Here is a 12497-nt window from a genome sequence, read left to right as displayed (position 1 = left end):
ATGGCCCTTCAAATATGGAGACACTGAAACAAATAATTTTGAAAAAAAATATGTTTTTACTGTGTAAAAGAAGTAAAACATAAGAAAACTATACAAATCTGGTAACGTTGCAATCGTAACAACCCGCTGAATAAAGTTATTGTGTTATTTATACCACACGGTAAATGGTGTAGATTTAGGATGCAAGAAACTGTGGCAAAATGTAATGTTTTTTTCTATTCCCCCTCCATTAAAGTTAATAAAAGTTAATCAATAAATTCTATGTACCCCAAAATGATGCTATTAAAAATACAACTTGTCCCTCAGAAAACAAGACCTTATACAGCTATGTCGATGCAAAAATAAAAAAGTTATAGCTCTTTGAATAAGATGTTGGAAAAACCTAAAATAGGCTGGTCACTAAGTGGTTAAAAGGGCCACTGAATAACTTATTGTAGTTTAACAGCTTCTACTAGAAGATATGGAGTCATATCTACATGTAAATGTCATGATATTTTCATGTGACTATTGCACAACAAATAAATCAATAAAAGAGACGTGGTATATATTGACACTGTATGTAAGTTAAGTGACAGTTGAAATGGGAGGGAGTTGTCCTGCGACGGTGTGTAGCCTTAATGGCTTACAACTCAGACATTTATGGCATATCCTGTGGATGTCTACTAAATGCGGGTCCCACCTCTGGGACCCACACCTATCTCCAGAATCGGTGCCCTGAGACCCCATCCTGCCGGTTGCCACATTCGGACATAAAATGAATGGGAGGTGGCCTGTCATGTGTCTGGCTCTATCCATTATTTTCTATGGGACTTACTCATAAGCCAAGTCCACTTGGAAATAGGTGGCTATGCCACAACCGTCTGAGTAGAGAATACGCTTATAATATCGGATAACTTTGAATCCCACTGTAAAAGACTTAAATTAAGGATTTAAATGTAGTAATAGTCTTGAATCTTGCACCATTTGAATCTGGAATCTCATGACAGTCTGTTATCAGTTTTAACACTGCTTTATTTTTTCTTTTATGAGTACAAAATTGTTTAAAGGGAAATTCCAACCAAAATTAGTTTCCCATTTGTTCTATATAGGCATTCCCTGTGTCAGTCTCGTATCTCTTGCGTCTATCACTTAATATCTCATTGGGGTCGTTGCATAATCAACAGTCAGTAGGGATCTACAGTGCCCACCAAAAGTACCGGAACACAGTAATAACTTTTGAACGGCTCGAGGTAGAGGGTTGAAAATCTTAAACGTCAAGGGGGTCGAGTGGGGGCTCATTTGAAAGCTCTTTTCAATACGAAAACAATGCACCAATCGGTTTTGAAATAGGATTTTGAGATATTTAAAGAGGCTCTGTCACCAGATTCTCAAATCCCTATCTCCTATTGCATGTGATCGGCGCTGCAATGTAGAGAACAGTAATGTTTTTGGTTTTTTTTAAACTTTCATTTTTGGCCAAGTTATGAGCTATTTTATATATATGCAAATGAACTTTGAAATGGACAACCGGGCGTGTTTTTTTTTCGTATGTCCAACTGGGCGTGTATTGTGTTTTTAACTGGGCGTGTTTACTTGTTTTACTAACTGGGCGTTGTGGAGAGAAGTGTATGATGCTGACGAATCAGTGACCAATCAGCATCATGCACTCCTCTCCATTCATTTACACAGCACATAGTGTTCTTACTAGAGAACGATGTGCAGCCACATACACAAGTGTCCTGATAATGAATACACATGACGTCCAGCCTGGACGTCATGTGTATTCAGAATTCTGACACTTCTGAATCTTTTCTGTGAGATTCCAGCAAGCCACGTGTAATCTCGCGAGATTACGAGGTAAACGAGATTTCGTTTCCCTTGCTGGAAATCTCACAGAAAGGATTCAGAAGTGTCAGAATTCTGAATACACATGACGTCCAGGCTGGATGTCATGTGTATTCATTATCAGGACACTTGTGTATGTACACTTCTCTCCACAACACCCAGTTAGTAAAACAAGTAAACACGCCCAGTTAAAAACACAATACACGCCCAGTTGGACATACGAATAAAAACACGCCCAGTTGTCCATTTCAAAGCTCATTGGCATATATATATAAAATAGCTCATAACTTGGCCAAAAATGAACGTTTAAAAAGAAACAACAAATGTTACTGTTATCTACATTGCAGCGCCGATCACATGCAATAGGAGATAGGGATTTGAGAATCTGGTGACAGAGCCTCTTTAACGTTAAAGTTATCATCTTCTTTATCGGCTACTGCCGGTGTTCGCATTACCAAAAATGTACTGTGCGGTGTTCGCACGGTCGGATTTACTTCTCATCGGGGTGCTAGATTAATGTGAGTCCCCTTGCCTCTCACTTTTGTGTGTGTGCGTGCGTGCGTGCGTGTGTACACAGCCCAAGATAAGGACCCCGGCGTTCATCATTCCCCCGGTATTTAACGACTCCAAACCCTCTCTGCGCTGTGTGTGTGTTGTCCGGCCAACCAAAGCAAGACCGAGGACATGTATTATGTGTATTAGTACAAACATAACAATTACTGTATTAAATCAAATGTTTGGTGTGATTGAATTAGAAATGTTCACTATTCTTTCCCGCAGCTCGTCTAAGTTTGCAATCCTAGTCTCATAGACTTTACTTTTTAAATACACCCGGTAAAAAAAGTATATTGGGGTCAGATCTGGTGATCCCAGTGGCCTTTTTATCGGCCTCTTCTACCAATCCATTGATCAGGAAAATAATCGTTCAGAAGATTTCGAGCTGGCAGAGAAAAATGAGCCGGAGCTCCATCCTGCTGATACCAAACATTGCGGAAAGCTTCTCCAGCAATATTTTGAATAGCTGGTATCACTTGGTTTCTTAGCAAATTGCAGTAATTTTCTGCATTTGTTTCCTTCAATGAAAAACGGTCTTACAATATGATTGAGCAATATTCCGGCCCAAATGTTTACCTTCTGAGGATGCTAGGTATGACTGATGATGATTATCATCAAATCTTGTCATCATTGTATCGCAAAATTCCACTCTTCTGTCATAATCACCTTAGGATAGCTCCTGAACTAGACGTATTTTATAAGGATGATAATGATGCCTCTTCAAAATTCGACGGACTGATGTGGCACTGATATCATTTTGTTGTGCTCCAATCGAGACAGATGTATGAGGATTATCGTGTACAGAACATCTAATCATTACTAGCCTGTTTGGGTCTTGGTGCGTCTTTAATTGAACTGGTTATTTTGAAACGATGAACAGTTCTTTTAACAGTTGACAATGAAATTGGATCACGGATAGGATAAGTGGGATTGAATAAAGCCGCTACTTCTCGATAGGATCTTATTTTTTCTTCGCCATACCCTCTCATCATTAATAACGTGATCCTTTCCATTTCGGTCAAATGCATTTTGTGATATGACAATAGAAATGTAAAAAGATGAAAATTACTCTCCGAATTAGCGCTCTCTAAAATTCACAAGCGACTACTGAAATGTGTACACATGAAATCATGTTACAATCGTAGACCAGGTCCATTTTGTATCGCCGAGGCCGATTGTAATAATATGTAATTTAAAGTCACCTTGATGTGACATTCCCAAGCTCACTGTAAAGGATCTGCCAGACACAGCTTCTGTGTTGACGCCCGTGGTTAGTCAGTCTGCACCTGCTCCTAAGTCTGATAGAGTGACTCCTTTGTCTACCACTCAGGCTAGGAGGCCGAGGAGTGGGAGAGCCTAACACAGCCTGGCCAGACGGAGCTAGCTCCCGTCCTCTGTCTATTTATACCTTCATTTCCTGCTTCTCCTTTGCCTGTGATTCTGCTTGTTTCCTGGCTCTGCTGCTGCTGCTTGTACTATTTGTCCCCTGCTTCATATTGAACCTGGCTTTACTGACTACTCTCTTGCTCTGCGTTTGGTACCTCGTACACTCCTGGTTTGACTCGGCTCGTTCACTTCTCTTGTAGCTCACGGTGCTGCCGTGGGCATCTGCCCCTTTTCCCTTTGCTTCTTTGTACCCTTGTCTGTCTGTCTGTCTGTCGTGCACATAGTGAGAGTAGGGACCGTCGCCCAGTTGTACGCCGTCGCCTAGGACGGGCCGTTGCAAGTAGGCAGGGACTGAGTAGCGGGTAGATTAGGGCTCACCTGTCTGTCTCCCTACCCCGTCATTACACTCACACATGCACATGCGCCCACACACATTAAGGATTTTACCCGCGCGGTACATTTTGGGTAATGCTAACACCGGCGGTAGCCAATAATGAAGATGATAACTTTAAAGTTAAATATCTCAAAATTGATTGCGGCATTGTTTTCATATTGAAAAGAGCTTTCAAATGAGCCCCCACTCGATCTCCCGTTCCATTTAAGATTTTTCTGCCCCCGCCCACCCCACGGGTTGTGGGGGTGTTTTTTTTTGTTGCATTAACTGGTACATTTTATGACCGCATTAAATCCCACCAAATTTTAACCAACTAGCTTGAGCCGTTCAAAAGTTATGAGGGTGTTCCGGAACTTTTTGTGGGCACTGTATAACTGATCCAATATATATCCAATAGTATAAATTTGATTGAAATTAGTTTATAATATTTTCATAATATATTTATTAACATCAAATTCGATCTAAATTAGTTCTAAATATTTCTGTGTTAATAGTTCCTATAGGGGATAATTTTCTTCTCTTTTCGGAGCCTTCTGAAATTAACTCTGTATTTCAAAATATCGTCATATTGACCTTAAAACGCATTCATGCATTTATATACATATCTTGAGATAGCTTTTATACTAAATACTACTTATTTTCACAAATGTGTATGCATATTTTGAAATAACTTTATACCGATTTTGTATTGAGTTTATGCCTATATTTCCAGTAAACTGTCATGTATTTTGAGGATAGGATTAAGGTATCTATACGTGTAAAATAATTTCCTATGTATATATGTCTCTGTATACTTGTCTCTGGATCTTCTGAGCTTTATTCACATATAGGGATGTGTTTTGACAGTGTGGAGAAACGGTTTGGTATTTTTCTGTTGATATATCTTTCCTAGGTAATTATACGCCCGTCGCAACTTTCTTTCCATATAAAAACAAGTTAATCAACTCCCTAGCCTTATAGTTCATTGGAAATGGATACAAATTTAATTAATATTACGGAACATTACCATCTATAGCTTTTTACATTCATTCGTCTAATGAACTTCCCTTTCCCTATTATTCCAATTCACATAAATACCTTAAATGTGGTTCCAAAAAAAGTTTAATGATATTGCCCATATTATAGTAAGTTTGTGTAACGGCTGCCACACCGTTCCCCGCTTCTTCCACGGTCTCTGCTCTGGTTTCTGTACCCTCCATTTCCTCATGCTCGTCCCGAGCTCCACTTACCCAATCCGGACGCTCTGCAGGCTCAGGGGGTCGTCAGGTAACTGCATCTCTCACCTTAAAGGGCCAGCGCGTGGCAAAATTCCTAGACTTCCTATTTAAGGATCCTCCTTCCTCTCAATCCTTGCTTGTTCAACCAAGTTCCCCGTGAGATTCCCTGTACCCTAGTTCCCTGTTTTCTTGCCTTCTGCCTTTGTCTGAATTTCCCGTTTTTTACCTCTGCCTGAACTTGACTATCCTTGCCTCCCGCCTGCCTTGACCTATTGCTATCGATACCTGTAACGACGTCTGCTGCCTGTCCTGACTTCTGGCCTATACATCCGACTGCCTCTAAACCTGCTGTGCCAAGCGTTGCCCAGGGTTACTAGCACCATCTTCCAGACGACATAAAGGATCCACAAACGAACCAGGTGAGAACCGTGATAGTTTGAACAAGCCATGGATCCCCTTGACACAGCCCTGCTTGACGCGGCTGATATGGCTCAGGAACTTTCTAGACAAAGAGTCCGCCAAGATCAGCTTTTGTAAAATGCATCCACTCGCTTGAATAAACTTGCACCTCCGCCACCACCACTGCGAGCTCCTGTCTACAGTCCTGGACTACATTTACCTATGCCTGCCCACTATGAGGGTAACCCCAAGACCTGCAGGGGATTCGTTAATCAATGCACCATCCATTTTGAGGTCATGGCACATCATTTTTCCTCAGACCGGGCTAAAGTGGCCTACATCCTTTCTGGTGAAGCGCTGGCATGGGCATCGCCCCTGTGGGATAGAAACGACCCCATAATGTATAATATTAAGAAGTTTCTCTCCACATTTAAAAGGGTGTTTGAAGAGCCAGGTCGGGCATCGTCAGCAGCTTCCTCTCTTCTCAAGCTCCAGCAAGGAACCTCCACTGTAGGTCAATACGCCATTCAATTCCGCACCCTGGCTACAGAACTCCAATGGAATAACGAGGCTCTAGTATCTACCGTCTGGAAGGGTCTAGCGGGCCGAATCAAGGATGAACTTGCTTCCACCATCCTTGGATGACTTGATCTCTCTTGCCAATCGGATTGACATTCGTTTTCGTGAGAGACAACAAGAATCTGCTCGGGGCAATCGGACATCGCGGTTGGCACCAACCTTCCAACCGCCTCTTCTAGCCTCATCTTCCTCTCGGTCGGATGAACCTATGCAGATGGAGAGAACAAGACTCACGCCTGAGGAGCGCCAGAATAGACGCAAGTTGAACTTATGTTTATACTGTGGTGGAAAAATGCACTTCCTCAAGGACTGTCCAGTAAGGCCGGAAAACTCCAACGCCTAGGGCAAGTAGGAGAGGCTACCCTAGGTGGAGTATCACCCTCTCAAAAGATGACCATACCAGCTAAACTTTAGTTTGCAGGAACCACTTTCTGCGTCCAAGCCTTTCTAGATTCCAGATCCGCTAGGAATTTCCTGTGCCAGTCCCTGGTTAATCGCTACAAAATCCCAGTTCAAGAACTAACCCAACCTTTGTCCGTTGCTTCTGTGGATGGGAGGCTTCTACAGGAGACTATCTATCTTATCACTGAGCCCATTTTCATGTTAACACAGGCGTTGCACAGGGAACTTATCTCCTTCTATGTTTTAAAGAACTCTCAGAACCCTTTGCTACTGGGTCTACCGTGGTTGCAGAAGCACTCTCCTGTTATTGACTGGACTGGAGGTCAAATTACCCGCTGGAGTGACTTCTGTCACCAACATTGTCTACAATCAATTCGCCCACCCATGCCTCAGTCTACAGAACCTAACTCAGCAGGACTTCCTACTCCATATAAAAGCTTCTCTTTGCCCGAGACGGAGGCCATGTATCTGTATATGCAAGGCAACATGGAGAGAGGATTCATCCGTAAGTCCTCCTCTCCTTCTGGCGCAGGGTTTTACTTTGTGGGCAAAAAAGATGGCTCCCTTACGTTAAAGAACAAGTACCCATTACCCTTGATCTCTGAACTCTTTGACCGCCTACAGGAGGCGAGAATTTTCACCAAACTAGACCTTCGTGGAGCTTATAATCTCATCCGTATCCGCGAGGGAGACGAATGGAAAACCGCATTCAACACCCAAGATGTGCATTTTGAATACCTCGTCATGCCCTTTGGACTTTGTAATGCTCCTGCGGATTTCCAGGCATTTGTTAATGACATTTTTCGAGATCTGTTGTACAGCTGTGTGGTGGTATACCTAGATGACATTTTAATCTTTTCTCTTAATATTCAGACTCATCGTGTGCATGTGCGCCAAGTGTTACAGTGTCTGCGACAGAACTCTCTGTTTGCTAAACTAGAGAAATGCCTCTTCGAGAAAACCAGCCGGCCTTTCCTGAGGTATGTAATTTCCGACCAGTGACTTCAAATGGATCCAGCCAAGTTATCCTCAATTCTCAACTGGCCTCGTCCGCAAGGACTCAAAGCTGTCCAACACCTGCTGGGATTCGCAAATTATTACCACCAGTTTATTCCTCACTTCTCCTGTATGACAGCTCCTATTTCTACACTGGCCAAAAAGGGGGTTAATGCCAAAGACTGGACCACGGAGGCCGAAGCCGCGTTCCAAGCTCTTAAAATTGCCTTCTCTTCTGCTTCAGTCCTACATAGACAGGATTCCACCAAACCCTTTGTTCTGGAGGTCGATGCTTCATCTGTGGGAGTTGGAGCAATTCATTCACAAAAGACCTATAGAGGGAGACTTGTGGCCTGTGGCTTTTTCTCCAAATCTTTTATACCTGCTGAAAAGAATTATGGTATTGGCGATAAAGAACTTTTGGCTATTAAATTGGCCCTGGAGGAGTGGAGACATTTGCGAGAGGGTGCACGGCATCCTATTATCATCTACACAGATCATAAAAACCTCCTTTTCCTGCAATCTGCTCAATGCCTAATCCTCGCCAAGCTCGATGGGCATTATTCTTCTCCAGATTTGATTTCCATCTTCACTACAGACCCGCTGGAAAGAGTACCAAAGCCAACACTTTATCTCGCTCTTTTGACCCCACAGATCAAGAGCCCAGTCCTCAGTTTATTATAGATCCAAAAGGTATTATGATCGCTGCCCCAGCTGAAGTGGTACACATTCCCCGAGGAAAGACCTACGTACCCCCTAAACAAAGGGATTGTGTTCTTCGCTGGGGTCATGCCTCCAGGGTTTCTGGGCACCCTGGCATCAAAAGGACTCTCAATTTGATTGGCTGTCAATACGGGTGGCCTTTCATGTCCCAAGATACTAAAGACTTTGTTTCAGCCTGCTCTCAGAATAAAGTCTCCCATGTTAAAGTCTGCCGGTCTTTTACATCCTCTACCCGTGCCTGACTCTCCCTGGTCGCACATTGCCATGGACTTCATTACTGATGTGCGAAGTTCTGCTGGGTGTACTGTGATCTGAGTAGTCGTGGATCGCTTTTCCAAAATGGCGCATTTTGTACCCCTTCAAGGCCTTCCATCGTCTTCCCGACTTGCTACACTGTTTATCAAGCACATCTTTCGCTTTCATGGTCTTCCTAAACATATTGTCTCTGACAGAGGAGTACAGTTCACATCCAAGTTTTGGAGAGCCTTGTGCAATCTGCTGGAGGTTAATCTTGATTTCTCTTCCGCTTACCATCCTCAATCCAATGGTCAAGTAGAGCGGATTAATCAAATACTTGAAAGTTTCCTCAGAAATTTTGTGTCTCCACAAGACAACTGGGCAAGTCTTCTACCATGGGCTGAATTTGCCTACAACAACCATACGGGGGGATTCTACCCGCTCTTCTCCTTTCTTCTTGGTGTATGGCCAGCACCCAGGAATACCTCTACCAGTCTCTGTGCCTTCTGAGGTTCCAGCTGCTAACATGGTCCACTGTGACTTTGTACGTATTTGGCAGGAGGCCAAGGACTCCATCCACAAAGCTGAAGCCAGGTTCAAAAGTAACGCAGATAAAAAAATGCAGGATTCCGCCGCAGCTCTTTCCTGGGGATAAAGTCTGGCTGTCTACCCCTTGTTACAAGCTGGCTCCTCGTTTTCTGGGTCCTTACGAAATAACAGAACAAATCAATCCAGTAACTTTCTGACTACGCCTTCCCCAATCTCTGAAAATCTCTAATTCCTTCCAAATTTCTCTGCTAAAGCCTACTATATTCAACTGATTTTCCCAAAAAAATTCCTGCCCATCCTGCTCCTGTGGCTGATGCCAAGTTTGAGATCAAAGAGATCCTAGATGTCAAAAGAACACTGGGGAGATAGTGGTACCTGGTGGACTGGAAAGATTATGGTCCTGAGGAGAGATCATGGGAGCCCGTGGAGAATGTCAACGCCCCAGATCTCATCAAGGACTTTGATCACAGGTTCCCTAGCAAGCCAAAAAAGAGGGGACGTAAAGGGGGAGTACTGTAACGGCTGCCGCGCCGTTTCCCGCCTCTTCCACGGTCTCTGCTCTGGTTCCTGCACCCTAGATATCCTCATGCTCATCCCGAGATCCACTTACCCAATCCGGACGCTCTGCAGGCTCTGGGCGCGCGCTGACTCTTTCCTTCTTAAAGGAATTCCTAGACTTCCTATTTAGGGATCCTCCTTCCTCTCAATCCTTACTTGTTCAACGAAGTTCCCCGTGAGTTTCCGTGTACCCTGGTTCCCTGTTTTCTTGCCTTCTGCCTTTGTGTGGATTTCCTGTTTTTGACCTCTGCCTGAACTTGACTATCCTTGTCTGCTGCCTGCCTTGACCTATTGCTATCGATACCCGTAACGACTTCTGGCCTATACATCCGACTGCCTCTAAACCTGCTCTGCCAAGCGTTGCCCTGGGTTACTAGCACCATCTTCCGGACGACACAGAGGATCCACAAACGAACCAGGTGAGAACCGTGATAGTTGTGTATCATAAAGGGTTAATTTCTTGATTTGGCAGCACATTCACCCTTTGCCTCACTATCCAAGCACCTGATTTATAAATGGACTAATTTTTGAAAAGACACAACTTTCCAGGAGACAGATAGTGTCTTTTAATCTAGAGGTGAGTACATATGCATCTAATATAATAGAATGCCTCACTTATATTGTTTATTCAATTGTTTGTATTGTACATTGTCTCCTTGTCTATGATTTTATTTAGTATGTTGCTAAAAATGTGCAAAGAAACTGTGTACCCAATAGCCAATCAACTTAAAGGGGTTAATTCTAAGCACTCCCACTTCCTTGTTTTTCCCAATAATTGATCCATAAAAGCAAACTCTCTACATCAGAGAGTAGCTATGATTAAGAACTGAAAAGTTCGAAACGCGTAGGCGTTCTTTCCCGGGATTTTTTAATTTCTTGTTTTAATTTTGACTTAAATAAACAGTTTTTTTTATTTTTTCATATCATATCGTGTGCTGGACCTTTTTTCCTTGGATTTCCACCTACTCCCGACGTAGCTCTCTTGCCCGTGCACCGAATAATCATGGAATGTGGCGTCCTTACTTCGAATGACTGTTGAGCTGACCAATTTTTCTTGTATATTTTTTACAATTGTATATGTCCACACCAACATTTGCAAGTGCTAAGCAGAGTAAAAGGTACTTTTACACCGGCTCGTTGATCGGTGCTCGTATGCTCTTTTCACAAGGAGCTAGTATGGGGACGAGCGGTCGTTACTTAGATCGCTCGTCCCCATACATTTGTATCATGTCGGCAGCAATTCTCCTGTTTACACAAGGAGATGTACTGCCGACAACGATAATATTTTACACATTTAAAATGATATGATCAGCTGATGAACGCTTTACTGTTTACACAGGGCAATTATCTGGAATGAGTGTTCTGTGAACGCTCGTTTCCCCGATAATTGGCCCATGTAAAATGGCCTTAAAGAGGTTCTGTCATCACACAATCACACTGTGCACAATCACATTGTGCAGTGAAAGAAGCTGGGCTGGAACAATGAGAAGTGTATGATGCTGATTGGTCACCGATTGTTCAGCATCATACACTTCTATTCACAACGCCCATTTGGCAAAAAGTAAAAACACGCCCAGTTGGTCATTAAGAAACTAATTAGCATTTTGCTCAAAAATGATCGTTTTTCAAAATAAAAACCACTGTTGTTATCTACATTACAGCGCCGATCACATTATTTAGGAGATAGGGCACTTATAATCTGGTGACAGAGCCTCTTTAACTGAATTTTCCTCCCGTGGGATCCAATCCCGGATTGGCAACAATGTATTGAAGTGAACAGAAACCTCAGATATGTCCATATAAACAAGCTCTTAGTTAAAATGCTGTGGTCTATAATAATAAAAATTGCACCCCGAGATCACCCTGTTAGCAATTGCTTCCTCACATATAACATGCCCATATTATGGTCACGGGTACTGCCAGGTTTAGAGTCTTATCTACATAGTGTCTGTAAATTGAACGTACACTAAACAATACCTCTTTTACACAAAATATTTTAATCACTGAAGACTTTATAGTTATAACATAGCTTCATGTTTAGTTCCTCTTGTTCCTCATTTTCTTAATTCTACTTGATACATTTATCCCTTTGTGCTCTCTTTATATTCTACATTTTCCAAAGAAATATTTTTATTAGTTTACCAAGATATTCAAGCAGCTTCCCAAGAATGGTGTGTATCATGTGCCTTTTGTGGTCACCAAGGTCAAATATTCTGAAGGTCTCAGCAATGCATAAGGGTCAAACAGGAAAGGCAGCAATGAATGGGAATTATTTTAATTATTTCTCAAACTATGTGGGCAGTCTATGGACAGTATATGCAGCACAAATATCTTGGTCTTGGCCCATAAAATTTGGTCTACAAATTATTGTTTTCAGAGCAGGATACAGTATTACATAAAAGAAAATGATAAGGAAATTTACAAGGGTCATATATTTTGTCTTTCTCCTGATAGCGCCTTTTTATTCACAGCTGTTTCACATAATTGGAGGAAACTGACAAGGATCTAGTCTTAACGGTTCATATGTATGTTATGCTATGGAGAACGGCACATTGAAAGGAAAAGACTGCAAATGGCACAAGCCTGATAGTCTGAACTGAAGGCCAAGCATTATGTTAACTTGATACAGTATACTTGAAATATAGCACAAGGTCAGGGAGCCGTGGATTAAGTATCTT

Source organism: Rhinoderma darwinii, chromosome 4 (assembly GCF_050947455.1).
Source record: "Rhinoderma darwinii isolate aRhiDar2 chromosome 4, aRhiDar2.hap1, whole genome shotgun sequence".
Taxonomy (NCBI): Eukaryota; Metazoa; Chordata; class Amphibia; order Anura; family Rhinodermatidae; genus Rhinoderma; species Rhinoderma darwinii.
This window is presented reverse-complemented; position numbering follows the sequence as displayed.